The sequence below is a fragment of the Arachis stenosperma genome, chromosome 6 (assembly GCF_014773155.1).
Source record: "Arachis stenosperma cultivar V10309 chromosome 6, arast.V10309.gnm1.PFL2, whole genome shotgun sequence".
Lineage (NCBI taxonomy): Eukaryota > Viridiplantae > Streptophyta > Magnoliopsida > Fabales > Fabaceae > Arachis > Arachis stenosperma.
The window spans coordinates 33654072-33678146 of NC_080382.1; positions in this window are offsets into that span (position 1 = coordinate 33654072).

Sequence of the window (24075 nt, forward strand, 5' to 3'; positions counted from 1 at the left end):
GATAAAATTGGGTTGCCTCCCAATAAACGCTTCTTTATCGTCTTTAGCTGGACTATTCCTGAGCTTTAATCCAGTCTCAGTCTTGAGCATTCTTGCTCAACATTGCCTTCAAGATAATGCATGACTCTTTGCCCATTAACAATGAATTTTTTGTCAGAGTCACTATCATGAAGCTCTACATATCCATATGGTGACACACCTGTAATCACATATGGTCTTCTCCACCGGGATTTCAACTTTTTGGGGAATAATCTGAGCCTAGAGTTAAACAGCAGAGCTTTCTACCCTGGCTCAAAGACTCTGGATGACAGCTTCTTATCATGCCATCTTTTTGCTTTTTCTTTGTAAATTTTTGCATTTTTGAAAGCATTGAGTATGAATTCCTCTAGCTCATTTAACTGGAGCAATCATTTTTCTCCAGGTAACTTGGCATCAAGGTTTAGGAATCTGGTTGCCCAGTAGGCCTTGTGTTCCAGTTCCATTGGCAAGTGACAGGCTTTTCCATACACAAGCTGGTTTGGAGAGGTCCCTATAGGAGTCTTGGATGCTGTTCTGTATGCCCATAGAGCATCATCCAAGCTTCTTGACCAATCCCTTCTATAGTTAATCACAGTTCGTTCCAGGATTCTTTTAAGTTCTCTATTAGAGACTTCAGCTTACCCATTTGTCTATGGATGATATGGAGTTACCATCCTGTGGCTGATTCCATATCGAACCATAGCAGAGTAAAGCTGTTTATTGCAGAAATGAGCGCCCTCATCACGGATTAGTACTCTAGGGACACCAAATCTGCTGAAGATATGTTTCTGGAGGAATTTTAGCACTGTCTTAGTATTATTAGTGGGTGTTGCAATAGCCTCCAACCATTTGTATACATAATCCACTGCCACCAGAATATAAGTGTTTGAGTATGATGGTGGAAAAGGCCCCATGAAGTCAATACCCCATACATCAAACAACTCAATCTCCAAGATCCCTTGTTGAGGCATGGCATAACCGTGAGGCAGATTGCCAGATCTTTGGCAACTGTCACAATTACGTACAAACTCTTGGGAGTCTTTATAGAGAGTAGGCCAGTAGAAGCCACATTGGAGGACTCTTGTGGCTGTTCGCTCACTTCCAAAATGTCCTCCATACTGTGATCCATGGCAATGCCAGAAGATCTTCTGTACTTCTTCTTTAGGCACACATCTACGGATTATTCTGTCTGCACATCTCTTGAAGAGATATGGTTCATCCCACAGATAGTACTTTGCATCCGAGATCAATTTCTTTGATTGCTGCCTACTATACTCTTTGGGTATGAATCTCACAGCCTTATAGTTTGCAATGTCTGCAAACCATGGTACTTTCTGGATGGCAAAGAGTTGCTCATCCGGAATGGTTTCAGAAATCTTAGTAAGAGGGAGGGACGCCCCTTCTACTGGTTCTATTCGGGACAGGTGATCTGCTACTTAGTTCTCTGTCCCTTTTCTGTCCCTTATTTCAATATCAAACTCTCGTAGAAGCAACACCCATCTTATGAGTCTGGGTTTTGAATCCTGCTTTGTGAGTAGATATTTAAGAGCAGCATGGTCAGTATACACAATCACTTTTGATCCTACTAAATAAGATCTGAACTTGTCAATGGCGTAAACCACAGCAAGTAACTCTTTTTCTGTGGTTGTGTAGTTCTTCTGTGCGTCATTTAAAACACGACTGGCATAATAAATGATGTGCAGAAGCTTATTATGCCTTTGTCCCAACACTCCACCAATGGAATGGTCACTGGCATCATACATTAGTTCAAATGGTAATGTCCAGTCTGGTGTAGAGATGACTGGTGCTGTGACCAGCTTAGCTTTCAGAGTCTCAAACGCCTGTGGACACTCCTTATCAAAGATAAATGGCGTGTCAGCAGCTAGCAGATTACTAAGAGGTTTTGCAATTTTTGAAAAATCTTTTATAAACCTCCTATAGAATCCTGCATGCCCCATAAAGCTTCTGATTGCCTTAACATTGGCAGGTGGTGGTAATTTTTCAATTACCTCTACCTTAGCTTGATCCACCTCTGTTCCTTTGTTCGAAATTTTGTGCCCAAGGACAATTCCTTCAGTCACCATAAAGTGACATTTCTCCCAGTTTAAAACCAGGTTAGTCTCTTGGCAACTCTTTAGAACAAGTGCTAGATGGTTAAGACAGGAGCTGAATGAGTCTCCAAATACTGAAAAGTCATCCATGGAGACTTCCAAAATTTTTTCCACCATATCAGAGAAAATAGAGAGCATGCACCTTTGAAAGGTTACAGGTGCATTACACAGCCCAAATAGCATCCTTCTGTATGCAAATACTCCAGATGGACATGTGAATGCTATTTTCTCTTGATCTTGGGGATCTACTGCAATTTGATTATATCCTAAATATCCATCTAGAAAGCAGTAGTAATCATGACCTGCTAGTCTTTCTAGCATCTGGTCTATGAATGGTAAAGGAAAATGATCCTTTCTGGTGGCTGTATTGAGCCTTCTGTAATCAATACACATACGCCACCCTGTAACTGTTCTTGTAGGAACCAGTTCATTTTTTTCATTATGAACCACTGTCATGCCACCCTTCTTAGGGACGACTTGGACAGGGCTCACCCAGGGGCTATCAGAAATAGGATAAATAATCCCAGCCTCTAGTAATTTAGTGACCTCCTTCTGCACCACCTCCTTCATGGCTGGATTCAACCGCCTCTGTGGTTGAACCACTGGCTTAGCGTCATCCTCCAATAGGATCTTGTGCATGCATCTGGCTGGGCTAATGCCCTTAAGATCACTAATGGACCACCCAAGAGCTGTGTTGTGTGTCCTCAGCACTTGAATTAGTGCTTCCTCTTCCTGTGGCTCTAAGGTAGAGCTTATGATTACAGAAAAAGTGTCACCTTCTCCCAGAAATGCATATTTCAGGGATGGTGGTAATGGTTTGAGCTCTGGTTTAGGAGGTTTCTCCCCTTCCTGAGGGATTTTCAGAGGTTCTAATATTCTCTCTGGTTCCTCCAGATCAGGCTGAATATCTTTAAAGATATCCTCTGGTTCTGATTCGAGACTCTCAGTCATATTGACCTCTTCCACCAAAGAATCAATAATATCAATGCTCATGCAGTCGTTTGGGGTGTCTGGATGCTGCATAGCTTTGACAATATTCAACTTAAACTCGTCCTCATTGACTCTCAGGGTTAATTCCCCTTTTTGGACATCAATGAGGGTTCGTCCAGTTGCTAGGAAAGGTCTTCCTAGAATGAGAGTTGCACTCTTGTGCTCCTCCATTTCCAGTACCACAATGTCAGTGGGAAAGGCAAATGGTCCAACCTTGACAATAATGTCTTCAATCACGCCTGATGGGTATTTAATGGAGCCATCATCAAGTTGGAGACATATCCGGGTTGGTTTGACTTCTTCAGTCAAACCAAGCTTTTTGATAGTGGATGCAGGTATTAGGTTGATACTTGCTCCAAGATCACATAGAGCTTTCTTGGTACAAGTACCCTCTAATGTGCATGGTATCATGAAGCTTCCAGGGTCTTTAAGATTCTCTGGTAAGCTTTTCAGAATGACTGCACTGCATTCTTCAGTGAGGTAAACTTTTTCAGTTTCTCTCCGATCTTTCTTATGACTTAAGATCTCTTTCATGAACTTAGCATAAGAAGGTATTTGCTCAAGTGCCTCTGTAAATGGAATCCTTATTTCAAGAGTCCTGAGATAGTCTGCAAAGCGGGCAAATTACTTATCCTGCTCTGCTTGGCAGAGTTTCTGAGGATAAGGCATCTTGGCTTTGTATTCCTCAACCTTAGTTGCTGCAGGTTTATTTCCTACAAAGGTGGTTGGGAAAGCCTTCTTAGAGGGGTTGCTATCAGCACTTGTATGTGTCTGATCCCCCACTGGCGTTTGAATGCCAGGGTTGGAAGCTGGATTGGCGTTGGACGCCAACTCCTTACCTGTTTCTGGCGTTTGAATGCCAGAACTGAGCTTCCCTTGGTCGTTTAACACCAACTCCTTGCCTATTTGTGGCGTTTGAACGCCAGAACTGAGCATGGGTTGGGCATTTAATGCCAGCTCTCCACCCTTTTCTGGTGTTTGAGCGCCAGAATTATTCCTCTCTGGGCTCTTACTGTCCTCATAGGGATTTTGGGTAGCAGTTTGTTCATTTCTTGGCTTCCTGCTGCCTTGAAGTGAGGTATTTAATGTCTTTCCACTTCTTAATTGAATTGCTTGGCACTCTTTTGTTATTTGTTTTGATAACTGCTGTTCTGTTTGCTTCAACTGTACTTCCATGTTCATATTAGCCATTCTTGTGTCTTGTAGTATCTCCTTGAATTTGGCTAGCTATTTTGTTAGAAAATCTAATTGCTGATTGAATTCAGTAACTTGTTCTGCAGGACTGAGTTCAGCAGTTACTGTTTTAGCCTCTTCTTTCATGGAAGACTCACTACTTAGGTACAGATGCTAATTTCTGGCAACTGTATCAATGAGCTCTTGAGCTTCTTCAATTGTCTTTCTCATGTGTATAGATCCACCAGCTGAGTGGTCCAAAGACATCTGAGCTTTCTCTGTAAGCCCATAATAGAAGATGTCTAACTGCATCCCACTCTGAAAATATTTCGGAGGGGCATTTTCTTAGCATCTCTCTGTATCTCTCCCAGGCATCATAAAGAGATTCATTATCTCCTTTTTTGAAGCCTTGGATGGCCAGCCTCAGTTGTGTCATCCTTTTTGGAGGGAAATATTGATTCAGGAATTTTTCTGACAGCTGTTTCCATGTCTTTATGCTGGCCTTGGGTTGGTTATTTAACCACCTCTTAGCTTGATCTTTCACAACAAATGCGAACAGTAACAGTCTGTAGACATCCTGATCTACTTCCTTATCATGTATTGTGTCATCAATTTGTAAGAACTGTGCATGAAACTCAGTAGGTTCTTCGTGTGGAAAACTGGAATACTGGCAATTTTGCTGCACCATGATAATGAGCTGAGGATTTAACTCAAAACTACTGACTCTGATGGAGGGTATACAGATACTACTCCCATATGAAGTAGTAGTGGGGTTAGCATATGACCCCAGAGTCCTTCTGGACTGTTCATTTCCACTTAGGTCCATGATGGAGAAAGGGAGATGACGTGGATTTATTTTATTTATTTAATTATATAAAAAAATTTTGAAGTAATAAAATAAAATAAAATAAAAACTAAAATAAAAATAAAAATAAAAAAATTTGAAAATATTTTATGAAGATTTTCGAAAAAGTGAGGAGAGAGAAAGCTGTTAGGATATTTTGAAAAAGATGTGATTTTAAAATCTTAACAACTAAGATATGATAAGATAAAATTTTGAAATTGAAATCTGAATTTTTAAGAAAAAATTCCGAAATATTTGCTTAAAAATAGTTAGAAAAGATATTTTTTATTTTTGAATTTTATTATGAAAGAGAAAATCACACAAAAGACACAAGACTTAAAATTTTAAAATTTTGAAAATTTTGGAGGGAAAGCACCAAGGCACACCAAACTTAAAAATTTTAAGATCAAAACACAAAGAAGACTCAAGAACACCTTGAAGACTCACAAGAACAATAAGAACAAAAGAAAGAACACCAAACTTAAAATTTTTAGAAAACCAAAATAAAATTTTGAAAATTAAAGAAAATTAACAAGAGAACACCAAGCTTAAAGTTTGGCACAAGATTTAATCAAAGAAAAATTATTTTTGAAAAAGTTTTAAAAGGAAGATACCCAATTGCCAAGAACACAAGCCCACGCTCTAGCCAACTGAGCTATAAATTTAACGTGTTTTAATAAGGTATTTAATAAATAAAAAATTTTTGAAAACTAAAAGTTTGAAAATGCACAAGAAAAACAAGAAAAGACACAAAACAAGACAAACCAAAGATCAAACAAGAAAAATAGACAAGAACAATTTGAAGATCAAGGAAGAACAAAGAACATGCAATTTGAAAATTGAAAGACAAAGAAAAGCATGCAATTGACACCACTTAAAACATGACACTAAACTCACAGAAAAAATAAAAATTAAAAATAATATTTTTGAAAAATTTTTGAAAAGAAAATAAAAGACTCTGACCCAAAAGACAAAATTTTCCTAATCTAAGCAACAAGATTTACCGTCAGTTGTTCAAATTCAAACAATTCCCGGCAACGGCGCCAAAAACTTGGTGCACGAAATTGTAAATCACACTTTTCACAATTCGTACCACTAACCGCAAGTGCACTGGGTCGTCCAAGTAATACTTTACGTGAGTAAGGGTCGATCCCACAGAGATTGTTGGCTTGAAGCAAGCTATGGTTATCTTGTAACTCTTAGTCAGGATATCAATTATAATTATCAGTTGACTTGCAAATGAATAAGAGAGCATGGATTAAATAATACTTGTTATGCAGTAATGGAGAATATGTTGGAGTTATGGAGATGCTTTGTCTTCTAAATGTCTGCTTTCCCTCTGTCTTCTTCTTCACGCGCGCAAGGTTCCTCCTATGGCAAGCTGTGTGTTGGTGGATCACCGTTGTCAATGGCTGCCATCCATCCTCTCAGTGAAAATGGTCCAGGTGCGCTGTCACCGCACGGCTAATCATCTGTCGGTTCTCACTCACGCTAGAATAGGATCCATTGATCCTTTTGCGTCTGTCACTATGCCCAACCCTTGTGAGTTTGAAGATCATCACAGTCATTCAATCCCTGAATCCTACTCGGAATACCACAAACAAGGTGTAGACTTTCCGGATACTCAAGAATGCTGCCAATGGATTCTAGCTTATACCACGAAGACTCTGATTAAGGAATCCAAGAGATACTCATTCAATCTAATGTAGAACGGTGGTGGTTGTCAAGCACACATTCATAGGTTAAGAATGGTGACGAGTGTCACGGATCATCACAATTATCATATTGAAGTGCGAATGAATATCTTAGATAGAAACAAGTGTGTTTAAATAGAAAATAGAAATAATTGCATTAATCCATCGAGACGCTGCAGAGCTCCTCACCCCCAACAATGGAGTTTAGAGATTCATGCCGTCAAAGAGTACAAAGTTCATATCTAAAATGTCATGAGGTACAAAATAAATCTCTAAAATTTGTTTAAATACTAAACTAGTAACCTAGGTTTATAGAAAATGAGTAAACTAAGATAGATAGTGCAGAAATCCACTTCCGGGTCCCACTTGGTGTGTGCTGGGGCTGAGACTTAAGATTTTCACATGCCTGGGCTGTTTCTGGTGTTAAACGTCAGGTTGTAACCTGTTTTGGGCGTTTAACTCCAACTTGTAACCTGTTTCTGGCGTTTAACGCTAGAATGGAACATGGAACTGGCGTTAAATGCCATTTTACGTCATTTATCTTCAAGCAAAGTATAGACTATTATATATTACTGGAAAGTCTTGAATGTCTACTTTCCAACGCAATTGAGAGCGCGCCAATTGGACTTTTGTAGCTCCAGAAATTCTATTTTGAGTGCATGGAGGTCAGAATCCAACAACATCAGCAGTCCTTTTTCAACCTGAATCAGATTTTTGCTCAGATCCCTCAATTTCAGCTGGAAAATACCTGAAATCATAGAAAAACACACAAACTCATAGTAAAGTCCTGAAATATGAATTTTTCATGAAAACTAATAAAAACATACTAAAATGTAGCTAGAACCTACTAAAAACTATCAAAAAACAATGCCAAAAAGCGTATAAATTATCCGCTCATCAAAGACCACTTTGGAATCAAGAGAAGTTCTTAACCAAGGAACATTCGGACCATTACTATAAAATAATGGGTCTAAGGTCAGTGATCCCGGAAGTAAAATTTGATCTGAAAGAAGACGAATTTTCGGAGATCCAAGAGCAAATTCGAAACAGAGGTTGGGAAATTCTAGCTAATCCTGAGACAAAAGTGGGTAGAAATATGGTTCAGGAATTCTACTCAAATCTGTGGAAACAGAAAGGCAGAGAATGATTGGAACCACTTTCTATACCTTTCGAACCATGGTCAGGGGGAAGATGATTCACTTCCACCTTGACAAAATAAGAGAGGTCTTCAAGCTGCCGCAACTACAAGATGATCTAAAATCCTTTAATAGGAGAATGGTGTGTGATGATAAATCCTTGGACCAAATTCTAGAGGACATATGCATCCCTGGAACCAAGTGGACAACCAGCACAAAAGGTGTTCCAAATCAACTCAAGAGAGGGGATCTCAAACCAATTGCTAGGGGCTGGCTGGATTTTATTGGGCATTCCATACTGCCTACCAGCAACCGCTCCGAAGTCACTCTCAATAGGGCAGTGATGATCCATTGCATTATGCAAGAAAACGAAGTAGAAGTTCATCAACTGATTTCTTGTGAGCTCTACACAATTGCAAATAAGAACTCCAAGGACGCTAAATTGGCTTACCCAAATTTGATTTCTCTGCTATGTAAAGAGGCTGGGGTGAAGATAGGAGTAGATGAGTTCATCCCAGTCGAACATCTAATCACCAAGAAGTCAATGGAGGGACAACAAGTACAAGAAAACTCTATCAAAAGGAGGGCGCATGAGTTCCTCCCAGAAATCCCTCAGATGGACTACTGGATCCGCCTAGAAGCATTTGTTACCAAGCTGCAAGAAACTATGGATCAACTCAGGGAAGAACAGCAGAATCAAAATTTTAGATATACAAACTGCTTAAGGAATAGGAGAAGCAAGGGCGTGAATTACAGGAGCTGAAGCGCCAGAAGCTTTCTCTTGAAGGTCCAGACAACCCACAGATTGAAGGAGCACCCATCTCCCAAAATAAAGATTATTGAGTCCTAATCTTAATTCTGTGATAACTTCTGCTATTAGAAATCTATTTTAGGAGTCATATGAGTAGTAGTAATTAGTATTTTTATTTTTATTTTTATCATCTCCAAGTAAGCTATAATTTATTTTTCTCATCATCATTAAACATGAATAAAATATCAGAAATTTTTAGAATAAGGAGGCAATTTTTTCGAGTTCTTAATATGTGGTGGCAACACTTTTTGTCTTCTGAATGAATGCTTAAACAGTGCATATTTTTTATCTTGTTGTTTATGAATGTTAAAACTGTTCGCTCTTGAAAGAATGATGAAAAAGAGAAATGTTATTGATAATCTGAAAAATCATAAAATTGATTCTTGAAGCAAGAAAAAGCAGTCAAAAAAAAGAAAGAAAAGAGAAAAAGAAAAAGAAAAAGCCAATAGCCCTTAAAAACAAAAGGCAAGGGTAAAAAAGATCCAAGGTTTTGAGCATCAATGGATAGGAGGGCCTAACGGAATAAAATCCTGGCCTGAGCGGATGAACCCGGCTGTCCCTAACCATGTGCTTGTGGCATGCAGGTCCAAGTGAAAAGCTTGAGACTGAGTGGTTAAAGTCGTGATCCAAAAGAGTGTGCTTAAGAACTCTGGACACCTATAATTGGGGACTTTAGCAAAGCTGAGTCACAATCTGAAAAGGTTCACCCAGTTATGTGTCTGTGGCATTTATGTATCAAGTGGTAATACTGGAAGACAAAGTGCTTAGGGCCATGGCCAAGATTCATAAAGTAGCTGTGTTCAAGAATCAACATACTAAACTAGGAGAATCAATAACACTATCTGAATTCTGAGTTCCTATGGATGCCAATCATTCTAAACTTCAAGGGATGAAGTGAGATGCCAAACTGTTCAGAAGCAAAAAGCTACTAGTCCCTGCACTCGAAGTGAAATTTTTGGAGCTACAGAAATCTAAATGGCGCACTCTCAATTGCATTGGAAAGTAGACATCCAGGGCTTTCCAGAAATATATAATAGTCCATACTTTGCCCAAGTTTAGATGACACAAATTGGCGTTTAACACCAGCTTTCTGCCCTATTCTGGCGTCAAATGCCAGAAACAAGTTGCAAAGCAGAGTTAAACGCCAGAAACAGGTTACAAACTGGCATTTAACTCCAATAATGAACTGTGCACGTGAAAGCTTCAATGCTCATTTTCTGTAAACCTAGGTTACTAGTTGAGTATATAAACTACTTTTATAGATTTATTTTGTACCTCATGACATTTTACATATGAACTTATACCTTTGATGGCATGAGTCTCTAAACCCCATGGTTGGGGGTGAGGAGCTCTGCAGCGTCTCGATGAATTAATGCAAGTATTTCTGTTTTCTATTCAATCTCGCTAGTCTCTATTCTAAGATATTCGTTCGCACTTCAACATGATGAATGTGATGATCCGTGACAATCATCACCATTCTCAACCTATGAACGCGTGCCTGACAACCACTTCCGTTCTACCTTAGATTGGACGTTTATCTCTTGGATTTCTGGCTCACGAATTTGACTGCATCTCTTGACAACAGAGCGTTCAATCCGTGAGTCCAGAGTCTTCGTGGTATAAGCTAGAACCAATTGGCAGCATTCCTGAGATCCGAAAAGTCTAAACCTTGTATGGGTATTCCGAGTAGGATCTGGAAGGGGATGTCTGTGACAAGCTTCAAACTCATGAATGCTGGGGGTGACAGATGCAAAAGGATCAGTGGATCCTATTCCATCATTAGTGAGAACCAACAGATGATTAGCCATGTACATGGACCCTTTTCACTGAGAGGATGGCTGGTAGCCATTGACAACAGTGATCCACCAACATACAGCTTGCCATGGAAGGAGACCTGCATGCGCGAAGAAGAAGGCAGTGGGAAAGCAGAAATTCAAGGGACAAAGCATCTCCAAAACTCCAACCCACTCTCCATTACTACGTAACAAATATTCGTTTCATGCTCTTTCACTTTTTACAATTGAAACTAAAGAACCCTATTGATATCCTGACTAAGAATAATAAGATAACCATAGCTCGCTTCAAGCCGGTAATCTCCGTGGGATCGACCCTTACTCACGTAAGGTATTACTTGGATGACCCAGTGCACTTGCTGGTTAGTTGTGCAGAATTACATAGTGTGAGTGTAAATTTCATGCATCAGAAGCCATAAGACTTCTCTTAGTTTATGCTATGTTTTATGGTTTTAAATTATATCAAATGGATGTGATATGTGCTTCTTTGAATGGTGTGATAGATAGAGAAGTGTATGTGGAGTAGCCACCTAATTTTGAAAATAAAGAGCATTCCAACCATGTTTTCAAACTATCGAAAGCTCTCTATGGTTTAAGACAAGCTCCTAGAGCTTGGTATGAGAGACTTAGCTTTTTTCTTCTGAAAAATGGTTTTTAAAGAGGCACCACAGACACAACTCTATTTATTAAGAATTCTAATGATTCTTTCATTTTAGTCCAAATATATGTTGATGACATTATTTTTGGATCAGCCAATGAATTCCTTTGTTCTGAATTTGGAAAACTCATGACAAGTGAATTTGACATGAGTATGATGGGTGAACTGAATTTTCTCCTTGGGCTGCAAATTAAACAAACTGAAAATGGTATTTTCATTCATCAAGAGAAGTATGCCAAGGAACTAATTAAGAAATTTGGTATGGAAAATGCCAAACCCATGGGAACTTCCATGCAGCCTAGTTCAGAATTAGATAAGGGAGAAACTGAGAAAGATGTAGATGAGATTAGGTATAGAGGAATGATTGGCTCTCTTATGTACTTAACTTCCTCTAGACCTGATATTGTGCAAAGTGTTGGATTGTGTTCTAGATTCCAATCCAAACTAAAAGAGTCACATCTTTCTGTAGTTAAGAGAATCATTAGATATGTTCATAGCACATCTAATTTTGGTCTCTAGTATCCTAAGATTGATGATTTTTCTGTAATTGGTTATTGTGATGCAGATTTTGCCGGTGATAGAGTTGATAGAAGAAGTACTTCAGGCTTATGTTGCTTCCTTGGAAGGTCCTTAAATGTTTGGTCAAGTAAGAAGCAGCAAACAGTGGCTTTATCCACTGCAGAGGCTGAGTATATAGCTGCTTCTTCTTGCTGTTCTCAGCTTATGTGGTTAAAAACACAGCTTGCTGATTACAAATTAAATGCTGAAAATATTCCCTTGCTGTGTGATAACATGAGTGCCATTAATATTTCTAAAAATCTAGTTTTGCACTCTAGGACTAAACACATTGAAATAAAATTTCACTCAATAAGAGAACATGTCTAAAACGGGGATATTAGCATTCAATTTGTTGAATCAGAGGAGCAATTAGCAGATATTTTCACAAAACCACTTGCTGAGGACATATTCTGTATGCTTAGGACTAGTCTAGGGATTTTAAGCTATGATTCTTTGTTTAAAAGTTGCTAATATATTTGTTAGAATTTTTGTCTTATAAACAGGTATGAAACAATTCTGGGCAAGTGAAGAACATCCCCTTAAATCAGTGTGTTTTGGGCTTGTCGCACATGCAGAGTTAATTGGGCCATTCTCATCATTCTGAACTTGGGTGGTCCTACATGTTTCCTTAATTCAAACCATCTTTGGGCCTAACATGAATGTTACATTTTTTTTATATATTTTTGTTGGTTTGTGTGTTTCAGATTTTTGTCCAAAAGGGGTTCTTATTTTGGTTTAATTTTAGTTTGACTTGAAGTTTAAAAGTTTTTTTTAATTTTTAAATTGATTTCCTTTTTTAATTTTAAAATAAAATCAAATCTTTCTCTTTTGTGATGTCAAGTCTTTTTCAAGTCATATCAAAAGGTGATGCAGTTGCATGGTTTGTGAAAGTTTTTTTTTGGTACCGTTACCAATACTCAATCTCTTCCCTCCATTAACTTCTCCTCAACCCCTCGGTTTCCTCCACTATCTTTACTGCTTCTCTTTCCTCAAAAACTAGAAACAAATCAAATGAGGAAGAAAGTCATTGCAAAAAGGCCACAGCGTGAAAAGATTCATAAGCTTCCCACAAATTCAAAACCCTCAACATGCTCTCAGGACCAAACTTTCACTCCCTCACCTTCTCCTCCTACCTCTCCTCCTCGCACAGACCCCATGGCACGTACCAAGACCACACTCAGATATCCTGCCTCTTCCAAGGCGAATGACGTTAGGATTTTTGCTAGTAAAGAATTTCATAAAATTGCGTGTTAAGTATAGATTCTAAACCAACAAGAATCCCTTCGTACAAACGTTTTGGTTGTCACAAGTAACAAACCCCTAAATAAATTGATAACTGAAGTATTTAAACCTCGGGTCGTCTTCTCAAGAAATTGCAGGGAGGTAAGTTCTTATTATTGGCTATGAAAAAGGTAAAATTGGGGGTTTTGGAAATAAGGAAGAAGTATGACAAGTAATTCAAATGACAATTAAAATAAATAAATAACTATAAAATAAACTCTTGGCAAGATATGAGAACTGGAAGTCCTATCCTAGTTATCCTTATCAATTGTGATGAGAATTGGTCTTCACTCTCTCCCACTTCCTTCAATTCTCCCGTATCTAGAATGACTTGAATGTAAAAACTAAGGCCTTTATATAGGCCCTCCTAAATTACAAAATGAAATTAAAAGCAAATTACACTTAAATGAAAATTCCTATTCTAGATGCTTTTTGTGGTCTTGATTGGTTGACAATTGTGGGCTTGCTTGCTTGGGCTTTGAAGTGGACTTGAGAGAGAAGTGAGTAAAGTTGAGGTCCAGGTGCCAATGTTAGTGCTACCGTTAGCCACACTAACGCTACAAGTGTGGCGTTAGTGCTGAAGTTAGTGTGGCTAACGTCACACTTGCTACCAGTTGGTGTTTTTGGGGCTTAAAAGATGCCTCTGGTTTGTGCTCCAATTTCATGCCCACTATAGAGTATTATATATCGTTGGAAAGCTCTGAATGTCAGCTTTCTAACAAAACTGGAATCACCTCAATTGGACCTCTGTAGCTCAAGTTATGCTCCTTTGAAGTGGACATGGTCGCTGGCATCGTTGCTAGCGTTAATGAAAAACTTGAGTGCCAATAATGCTAGCGACTAGGGCTTCATTATTGCCAGTTTCTGAAGTTCAAACTTAGTGTCCACCCCATACTATTATATATTGTTGGAAAGCACTGGATGTCTACTTTCCAATGCCTTTAGAAGCGCATCATTTGGAGCTCTACAACTCGAGTTACACTTCTTGGAAGGTGAAGAGGTCAGTTGGCCTTAATACAAGTTGATACCATGTTCATCACTGCACTTTCGGGGCCGGTTTTCTCCCTCAAATTTAGTGTCAACCATATAGTGCCATATATTCTTGGAAAGCTCTGGAATCCTACTTTCCAATGCCACTGAAATCACCTCATTTGGAGCTTTGTGGCTCAAGTTATGCGTGTTTGAAGAAGGCATGGTCAGGCTGCCAGGTGAGACTTTTGCCCACGTTAACTACCACGTTAACTAAGTTAACGTGGCTCATAGTGGCTTGTGTGGGCTCATTCCAATGTTAGTGACAATGTTGGGTGTCACTAACGTTGGCGATCACCTCCCTTCTTCACGTTAGCTTCCACGTTAACTAGGTTAACGTGGGAGTTAACGTGGCTTATTGGGGCTTGTGTGGGTTCCTTCCAACGTTAGTGACAATGTTTGGTGTCACTAACATTGTCGACCACCTTGTTTCTTCACGTTAGCTTCCACGTTAACTAGGTTAACGTGGGAGTTAACGTGGCTTATTGTGACTTGGCCAACGTTAGTGATAAAGTTGAATGTCACTAACGTTGGCTTCCCCTTTACTTCTTAACGTTAGAGGCCACGTTAACTATGTTAACGTGGCAACTAACGTGGCCACTTATGAGCTTGGTCCAACGTTAGTGATAATGTTAAATGTCACTAACGTTGGCTCTATTTCCTTTCTTCAAAGTTAATGCCACTTCCTTCCTTCCACGTTAGTGCCCACGTTAGTGTAACTAATGTAGCCACTAACGTGGCTCTTCTCTTCTTCTTTTGGCCTGAAATCAATCAAACAAAGTGCATCAAAGTTTTGCTCTTAATCATGGGATCATGCATCATCCAATTTATCATATAATTCATGCAAAATTCTCATGAAATCATGTAAAGTACGCAATGTATGCTTGAATCAAGATGTAAGTGAATATCTACCCAAAACTCGCTTATTTCCTAAGAAAATGCATGAAACTACCTTAAAAATAGTAAAGAAAAGGTCAGTGAAACTGGCCAAAATTCCCTGGCATCAGTTTTCAATCATGTAATAATTTTAGAAAGGAAATATAAATGCATGCTAATTATATGAATAAGTGGGTAAAGACCATGATAAAACCACACAATTAAACACATTGTGAACCATAAAATAGTGGTTTATCAACCTCCCCACACTTAAACATTAGCATGTCCTCATGCTAAACTCAAGGAGACCAAATAAATGAGTGGAAAAAGGCAAGACTCATGCAATGCAACCTATGAATGTGAATGCAACTACATGCTAAAATGATTCTACCTACTTGGTGAAAAAGTAAATAAATCTTTCAAGAATAAATATGAACTGGATTTCACTAATTCAAATCACAAAATACAATATAAATAACTTGCAAGAAGAAGATAGCTCATAAAAGCAGGGAACATAGAATTAAGCACTGAACCCTTATTAGTAGTGTATATCATTCTAACTCTCAAGTGTCTAGGGTCAATTCTCTCAATTCTCTACTAATCTTGCTTTCTATAGCTTGCTCTTCATCTAACAATCAACAAAAATTTAATACACCAATACACAAATCAAGAGGTCTTTTAAGGGTTGTAATGGGGTTAGGGTCAAGGTAGGATTGTATTTGGCCAACTGGACTAAAATCTGAATCCTTAATTAACATAAACTTTCCACCTAACTCAAGACAATCCATTTAACATAAACTTTCCATTGAGAGCTTGTGTTTTGGACCAACCGGCGAGTTGGGATCGGTATATGCCATTGGTGGAGTTTGCATACAATAATAGTTATCATGCGAGCATCGGAATGGCACCGTATGAGGCCTTGTATGGGAGGAAATGTCAATCTCCGCTATGTTGGTATGAAGCTGGGGAGAAAAGCTTGTTGGGACCGGAAATGATAGCTGAGACTACTGAACAAGTCAAGAAAATCCGAGATAGGATGCTTACGGCGCAGAGTCGTCAAAGGAGTTACGCCGATCAGAGGCGAAAGCCCTTAGAATTTGAGGAAGGAGACCATGTTTTCCTTAAGGTTACTCCGACCACGGGAGTAGGTAGGGCGATTAGAACAAAGAAATTGAATCCTCGATACATTGGTCCATTTCAGATCCTGGAGAGGATTGGACCGGTGGCGTATCGGATGGCTCTACCACCTCATCTTTCGAACCTGTAGGATGTGTTCCACGTGTCGCAGCTTCGGAAGTACACTCCTGATGCTAGCCATGTGTTAGAACCTGAGTCGGTTCAGTTAAGGGAAGATTTGACGCTTCCAGTGGCCCCAGTCAGAATTGATGATACCAGTATCAAACGGTTGTGTGGAAAAGAGGTTTCATTAGTCAAAGTGGCATGGAGTCGAGGCGGTGTTGAGGAACACACTTGGGAACTTGAGTCGGAGATGCGAACGGATTATCCGCACTTATTCTCAGGTAATTGCATTTGAATTTTGTGGGCAAAATTCCCAATTAGGTGGGTAGAATGTAAAACCCGGTTAATTAACGGCTAATTAACCTATAAATGAGAATTTATTCTAGAAAGCCTAAAATGTGATTTTTATGGCTAAATGTGATAGAGGAGATTGAGACGAGAATTTTGGTACCAATTTTATAGAATTCGGACCAAGATTGGACCGAACGGGCCAAACCGGGCCAACCGGACCCAAAGTGGGCCCTTGGCCCAACATAACTAAACCAAAACCCTAGTTTTCAGCACTCTCTCTCCTCACAACACTCAAACTCACGCTGAAAATTGAAGAGAGGGGAGGAAGAACACTCTCTCAAGTTCTTTCTCTCACTCGATTTTCGAACCACCATAACTTTGATCTAGAGCTCCGATTGCCGCTCCGTTTGCGGCCACGCGTTCACCGCGGAGAGCTCTACGAAACCCATACAATTAATCTTGAGGTAAGCCATGTTTTGCTCTTCGAAATTCCAGCCTTGTTTTCGAGTTTTATGAGCAAAAATGTTGAGATTTTGGGCTCTTTGATGTTATAGGACCCAACACTCTTGAAGGAGAAGGTTAATCTTGTCTCCTTGGACCTTGGGTGTGGTAAGATTCTCAACTCTAGTGTAATTTTGTTGTTTTATGATGTTTGGGTTTTGAGATGTTGTGTATGGGTATGATGGTTGTGGCTTAGGTTGTGTATGTGTGGATATTGGAGCTTGATTGGTGATTTTGAAAAGCTTGGAGAGGGTTTGGTGGTGAAAAATCTGTTCTTGGAGGTTTTGAGGCCTTGAGAGCTTGTGGATAAGTTGTTTGGAAGTGCTCCGGTTGAGCTTGGGAAATCGGCTAAGGTATGGTTTCGGTTTCCCGTATCTAATATGTAATGTGGTAGGAAATACTTAGGCTAGAGGCCCTAAGATAGGCATTGAATGGTTGATCTTGTTGAATGGTTGAAATATATGATGTGGTCATATATGTGATGATGATTATTGATGCCTTGATGGTATGATGTATGAGAAATATGTATGTTGTGATATATGCTTGATGATTGGTTATGGTTGAATTGTGGGTTGAACCATGTTGATGGTGAGTATGATATTGATTATGTACAATGATGATTTATTGGAATTGGTGTTGTTGAAAATTGGCATGAGGAAGAGTATATGATATGTCAATGTAATTGAGTTTGAGCCACTTGGGTGAAGTGGGTTAAAATGATGAGATAGTAATTTTGATAAATTGTGGTAATGTGTCAATGTGTGAGTTGAGGAGGCTTGATGTTGAATTTGATATATTTTGATTGATTTCAAAGAAAAGGGATGAAATTGGCATGTTTTGATTGATTTTGAAAAGAGTTGAAAATGGCTTGTTTTGAAAATGGCATATTGTGGTCTTGTATGAAAATATGGTTCTTGGGCATACTTTGGTGGGACATAACTTGGACTACGGATCTCCGTTTTGTGCCAAATCTGTTTAAAAATGAAATTGTATCCGGGATGTCCATGCCGTTCGAAGAACGGGTGAAAAACGATTTAAAATGAGGAAGTTATGTCCGTTGGAAGATTGGGGTTTAAATATGTGAATTCTGCAGCCTTTAACTTAGAAAATTTTTAGCAGAATGACCCCTTGCGCGTGGGCGCACTTGGCGCGTACGCGCCGTTCTTCTGAAAAGTGCCATCCACGCGTGCGCGTGATGTGCGCGGGCGCGCCGATTGTGCTGCACCCAATGCCCAGCCATTTTCCAGAGAGTTATGCCAGAACTGTGCCAGTGTTGTGCCTGGGGCACGAGAACACCCACGCGTACGCGTGGTTGACGCATGCGCGTCGATGAGTTTTGAGGCCATCCACGCGTGCGCGTGGAGTGCGCGTACACGTGGCCCTGTTTTCATCCCAAAGTTGATTTTTGAGTTTTAAAAGCCAAATCTCATACTTCTAAGCCTCCGATCTCACCGTTTATGTCTTAAATCATTATGACATGCCTAGCTATTAAAAAGGGGCTAGTGAATGAGGTAACTTATGAGTGAAGCAAGGGAAAAATGAATGATCAATGAGGATCAAAGATGATTATGTGAGATGCGGAGGATGGTGGTGGAAGTGCTTGTTATGCCATGGGCCGAAAGGCTGTAATTGTTAATGAAGCGGCTGGTTATGGATTTAACCGTGAGCCGGTGGCTGGTTATGGATTTAACCGTGAGCCGGAATGGCTGTGTATGATATGAATATTGGCTGGTTCTGGACTGAACCGTGAACCGGATGGCTGATATGGATGTTGATCCATGGATGAGAATTCATGCATGTTTATGCTGAATTATTGATAATTGTGATTTGCACTTCCACTATCTGAGATACGAGTTTCCCTGGGTAGTAGCAGTGGCTAGCCACCACGTGCTCCAGGTTGAGACTTGATACTCTGTTGACCCTATGTCGTAAGTGTGGCCAGGCACTGTGAAAGACCCGGATGAGCTCGCCCCCATAAATATTCACCAGTAAAGGTGATGGATATAGATCATGATTATGATCAAGTTTATGATGAGTATAACTCGAGTTGGGGATGCGTGACAGAGGGACAGTCCAAGGGTTAGCTACCAGGACTTGTCGGGTTGGCTCTATAACCGACAGATGATATCATCAGCCACTAGGGACAGACATTCATCATATGCATACTATGTGAATTGTTTGAGATTGCCTATTTGACTGCATATTACTTGCTAATTGTCTAAATGCTTTAACTGTTCCTATTTGTATATTCTTTGTTTGATATAACTGTGTTTGCTACATTATACTCCTGCTGGTGGTTGGGAGGTTTGAAGGAATTGGAAAGGGAAGTATTAGTTAGACTGAAGAATCTTTAGTCAGATGCCCTTATATGGTTTAGCTTGTTTATAAGCTTTGATATTATCTGGAGGAAGTTCTAGGATTGCCTTCGGCTTTCCTCTATTATTATGTATTATATATGTGGAAGCTGTTACCATGCTGGGGACATCTGGTTCTCACCCATGCGGATTTTGTGGTTTTCAGATGCAGGACGTGTGGTTTCCCGCTGAGGCATGCTGGAGACTTCTAGATTTGCGAAGATTCCTTGTTCTTGGGGACTCTGTTTTAGTTTATATGTTTTGCTTAGATACTTTCATCTCCACTAAATAATACAAACTGTGATGACTCCTCTTATGGGAGATTTTGGAGAATAGGTTTTATGTATATGTGTCCCTTTGGGTTTCCTTTGGGGTTTTCCTTATTTTATCATATGTTTATATTGCTACGCTCGGACCGGTTATCTTCGCAGCCGGATTTCGAGTCTTGATATTCCTGTTTTTGGCACTCCTCTGTATATATATAATCTCGCGTTGGTTATCCTTGTTCGTTACGTTATCGATCGGAGTGTTGCATTTTCGAGTTGCGATTTTTATTTACCCCTTTTTCTATAAAGGCTCCTAGTTATAATCAATCATTCATACTACTATACGTACTAAATTTTTATTTTAGAGGTCGTAATGCCTTGCCATCTCTGAATTATGACTTAAGCATAAGACTCTGTATGGTAGGGTGTTACATTTTTATCCCATCCAATGTTCTCACGCCTCACTAACTTTGAATTAGAAACACTCTCACTAGCCTAGGCTAATCAAAGATCCCAACAAGGACTTTCCATTGGTTTTCCGCCTTGGGCTTGTAATGTGCTAAAATGAGAACAAGTTAGCTAAGCATAGGCTCAAAATTGGCTAACAATGGAGAGTAAAAGGTAGGTTATTTGGGTAAGTGGGCTAATGAAATAATGGTCTCAATCATACAAATGCATGAATACAAGAAATAAATGGATATATAGAATCAAGCAAATCAAAGATCACAATCATAGATAGAGAATAATTTCACACAAGAATGGAAAATAAGTGGTTATAAAATGTAACCACATCAATAGGCTCAAGTCTCACAAGCTTGTGTTCTTAATTCAATACATGCTTCACAAAGTAAGAATTCAAGCAAGTTTCACCAAAAATTTTCTTCAATCAATTGGGTTGGTGCCCTATAATTAAATTTCTTAGGAAATCTCAATATTTGACTAAGCATTGTTGTGATTGAAAAATCTCAAAAATTTTCCTTAGTTTACCCTTTTCTTTTCACTTAAAACACTTTCTTATGCAAAAAGGGTGACATGGTTTCTAATCACAACCACAAATTAAAAAAGGAAGATATACACAAGAGAATATGCAAAAATGTATAAAGAAAAATCCAACTAAAAGTATGAAATCTATCATCCAAAACATCTAAAAATATCCAAAAGCATCCAGAACATCTAAAACCCAAAATAAGTAGTAGAGGTATCCAAAACGAACCAAAATGGTAAGAGTATCCAAAATAAGCTCAAAATGCATCAAATATATACAAAAGGTATGCAAAGTAAGATAACTAGGAAAGTGGCCAAAATGTTCACCGGTCCTCTAATGATGCTACCGGTGACCTCCCCACACTTAAGATCGAGCATCGTCCTCGATGCTAAACTGGAGGATCAGTGGAAGGTACAACGGTAGGTGCTGAATCTGTCTGAGGCTATGGGAGAAGATGGAGCTGCTGCTGTAGAAGAGGACGGGCTGCTGAAGGTCCGACTGTCCCTACCACTGCTCTAGCCCTAGATCGACGTCTGGCTGGGGGCTTCTCGTGCACCCAACCACCCCAAGGAATAGTAACCTCCTTGTCATCGTCATCTGGGGGTGGTGGTGTCACATCATCATCTGACCAGGGGACCTCAGCTAAGGCGGCCATGCTGGTAACCAAGGTAGGGAACGGAAGGAGGCCACGAATATGTGCTCGCCACATACACTGCCAGATCAATCGAGGAAAATAAACCTCCTTCCCCTCCATAACACACCCAATCAGAAGTAGCATCTCCATAGGGATCTCAGAGAAGTGAGTGGTGGGCAAGACATAGTGGGCAAATATCATCTGCCAAGTCTTGGCCTCTCTAGTCAGCTGAGCAAAGAGCATCCCCTTAGGCTTAGTGTTGTTCGCATCCAGGACCCAAGTAGCATCTGGTAAACCGATCACGCGCCTAAGCGCCTCATAGTCAAAGGTCATGCTGTGAATAGCTAACTCAGCCTGCTGATGGGCGCAGGTGCCATCAGGAAGATGTCAGCACTGCAATGCCTCCTCTATAGCAGTCTCAGTAATCATAACCTCTCTACCCCTTAACTGAACTGAATCCAAAGTGGGACGGAAGAAGTTGCAATAAAATTCCTTCACCCAAGAAATGTTGATATCTCCCAAATCCCTATCAACAAAGTCCATACCCAACTCTAGGATCCGACTAGTAATTGATCGTCGTACATCATTGGGAAGGACAAGCTTCTTCTCAGTATTCAGTTTCTTCGTCCGATACTTAGAAAGGCGAAGCTCACAGTAAAGATTGGGAAACTTGGTTGGATCAGTAGAAGGTAGCAACTGATTTTTCTTTTCTTTGTCATTCAATGGATTCTTAGCATAATTCTTGTAAATGGAGGGAATAGAGGGTGTAGAATGTTTTCTTTTCTTGGAGGTAGTGGCTATAGCTTTTCCTTTATCCGACATCCTGAAAAGTATGATAGAATATAAGCAATGAAGCACTTAGCACAAAGCAAAGAAAGCATGTTCAGGATATCACTTGGCCAATAAATAATCATGATGTGAACTGAACTTGAAAGGTAAATTGGTAAACAAGTAAGCGTAAGCGAACAAGTAAACCAAGAATGCAATGTCCACTAAAGTCAACAGCTCTAATTCATTAAGCAATGCTATCATCATACTTTTTTTTTTTGAAACAATGGTTAAAGAGGGTTAAATGTGAGTGGAAGTCAAATGGTTAAAGAAATTAGTAAGTTAGAAAAGTGAATTAGTGGTATGATGATATTTAGGCTCAATAAGAGAGGGGTTATGGCTAGACATAGAAATCAAGTTCACAATGTTTAATGCAAATCCTGGAAGTCGAAAGTAACGAGAATTAGCCCAAAATTATAATAAAGACCAAAATGAAATTGAATTTCTTGAAAATTGGGCAGCATCTCGGCTTAAAAGTGGACATTCCCGGATAGCAAAATAGCACAAACAGCATGATTACAACATCAATTAAGCACAACGGCAATGAGATAGCATTCAACAACACAAATTGCAGAAAAGAGCAACCCAAAACCAATCATACAGCACCCAAGGAAACAAACAGCAGATTATGCACAAACGGAGCACTTATCAGGCCTAGAATCCTCTATCCAGTCCTAGCTACCTAACCGCAATTATTTCTAACTAATCCTAACATACAAAATTCCAATTCTGACTAACTAACAAAAAATTAACAGTAGCTAACAGAATCAAACAATTAATAACAAACAGACTTTGAGCAGGAATCTGGGAGCGGGGAAGAACTGAAAATGGAAAAGGAAATTGGAGTCGGAACGGAAGCAACAGAATCAGTGAGTCGCGCCACCGTGGATGGTGGCAGTAATGGCAGGGCGGCGGCTGTGGCGGCATTCGGAGGAGTGAGAGACTGAGTACAGGGGAAGCCGGCTATGGTGAGAGAAGGAAAGTGAGAGGAGAATGTGAAATGGGGAAGGTGAGAGACTGCCGAGTGCTTGTTGCCGGTGGTGATGGTGGAGTGACGGCGGTGGGAAGGGGAAGTGAAAGATAGGAGCGGAGTGGGTATGTGAGAGAGAGAAAGCGAGGAGGGGTTGACCGTGTGGTGGCGGTGGCCGGCGGAGTAGAGGCTGAACGGAGGTTGGAGGAGGGAAAAAGAGGAAGATGATGGAGGAAGAGGAAGGAGATGGTGAGTGCGCGACTGCTGATGATTAGATTTTTGACGGTTTAGAATTTCACTAATGAAATCTCGTTGTAAAGTATAGTTTCTAAACCAAACAATAATCCTTTCATACAAAAAGTTGTTTGTCACTAGTACAAACCCCTAAAATTTATAAACCGAAGTATTGAAACCTCGGGTCGTCCTCCCTATGAATTACAATAAAGTGTCTTGTTATTGGTTGTGAGTTATATTTGGGGTTTTTGAGATTTTATACAAGAAATATAAATGGAAAGGAAATAAACTAATAACTAACAAAGCTCTTGGCAAGATATGAGAACTAGAAGTCCTATCCTAGTTATCCTCCTGAATTGTGATGAGAATTGTTCATTGCTCCCACTTAGTTAACCTCTAACCATGGAGGAAAGTTAAGTGGATGGATCAATTTGATTCCTCAAGTCCTAATCAACTCCTAGAGGAATGACTAGCTTTAGAGGCATTCAAATCAATTAGCAATCTCTAATTATCAATCAACGAAGGAATTAGATAACTCAAGAGTCACTAATCACTCTACCAAAGCCAAGAGGAACAAAATCTATACTAAAATCCAACCAAGCATTTCATCAAACACTTGGAAGGTACAAAAGAAAAGTATAGTAAATCACAACAAGAATGAATTCTAACTACAATTGAATACAAAGAATTAACAACAACAATCAAGGAAATCACAATTATCATGAATTACCTCAAATTGCATTATTGAAAGAAAACAAATGAACAACAATCTATCCAAAACAAAATGAAGAATTACAATTA